Source organism: Aplysia californica, unplaced genomic scaffold (genome assembly GCF_000002075.1).
Source record: "Aplysia californica isolate F4 #8 unplaced genomic scaffold, AplCal3.0 scaffold00016, whole genome shotgun sequence".
NCBI classification, from domain to species: Eukaryota; Metazoa; Mollusca; class Gastropoda; order Aplysiida; family Aplysiidae; genus Aplysia; species Aplysia californica.
This window is the reverse complement of record NW_004797286.1, coordinates 1,882,360-1,883,826: the sequence shown is the minus strand read 5'-3', so window position 1 is coordinate 1,883,826 and position 1,467 is coordinate 1,882,360.

Below are 1,467 nucleotides of genomic sequence, written 5' to 3'. Positions count from 1 at the left end.
AGGAGTTTGACCTATTAAATTAACCAAACGACTGCACGAGTCGAACAATAAGGAACGAAACTTTTTTTCGCTCCTTTCTTCGCACTGCATAATGCCTTTTGAAATTGTTTAAAAAATCTGGACTCAGTATTGACCTCCGTTGAACCCAATGCAGCTGATTATTACTTAACCCATAGAGTTACCTATGAGAGAGGGGTGTACGGTACCTAGTACTATAGTGTACATCTATGACTTAACCCTATCCATACGCCCTGGGGTCATTTTGTACCCCCGGGGTTGTATTCTTCGCGTCATTTTTAGTACGAAGATCACTTTTAAACTTTCAGTGCCGGTGTTTCTCAAAAAATAATTTTGACAGACTGCTATGCAAAGAGTACGGATCGGATTAACAAGGAAATTTCCTCTTTGGAAATTGGTGGTACAGAGTTCCCCACGTCGTTTGGATACGTTAGTAAAACACGACTCACGGATAGGGTTAACTGAACCCTTTGTGTTTGGTCCACAGTAGAATTCTGTGGTTTGGTCAAACCTATGTAAGAACCACTGCGTTGTAGTATAAATTACTGGATACTTCAAGTAGCTAGACAATAAACTTGGAAAATCGGCCCGGTTCGACTAATAAAAGGCTTGAGGGGTCGTCTTTCCAGGAATTACAATAAAAGTTATTATTTGAAGAATTCGTGGGAGGAATGATAAGAAACACATTATATTTCAGCCTCAGGTTCCTTAAATTCGTGTTAACTGATGCAATTTTTTTATGGTATACTAAGGGAAGTTGCAATGTATAAAATAAAAATGGAAAAAAACGGGGATTTGAAATCTGTTCATGTCAGCTCTAGATTTTCTATACACGTAGACAATTAGTCTATGACATATGTTGGCTCAGTTTGCATAAGTTTTTCGGGGTAATAATTCCTGTAATAGTAATAGACCAATAAAACTGCAGTTGCATTAAAAGCCTGTGTCAAACACACACGTACACACACACACACACACACACACACACACACACACACACACACACACACACACACGCACGCACGCGCACGCGCACACACACACACACACACACACACACACACACACACACACACACACAAACATAAAACCCTGATCGGTTCTGAGAACAGGTCTATTATGTTCAAATAAATCGAGCCCAGTTCCGTTTATTTTGAATTAAAGTCACGCCTTTGAATTTTCGTTTTAATTCTCTGAACATACCCTTTTCCCGAACTCTTCTAGTGGCATGCTATAAAAAGTGGTTTTTCAGTCGGTTTAAGCTCATCTAGTCTCTACCTCCTTTGTTCTCTTTCTTCGAATTAAATGGCTGGAGGCTGGGACATATGGCTCCTATATTTTTCTTTTCTATCATTCAGTTCTGTATGGAATGGTGTGTACTGGTGCAGGGTGATTTGCGAATGTCGAGGGATGTCGGCATTTGACTATTGTCCTTGATATGTTCATCAT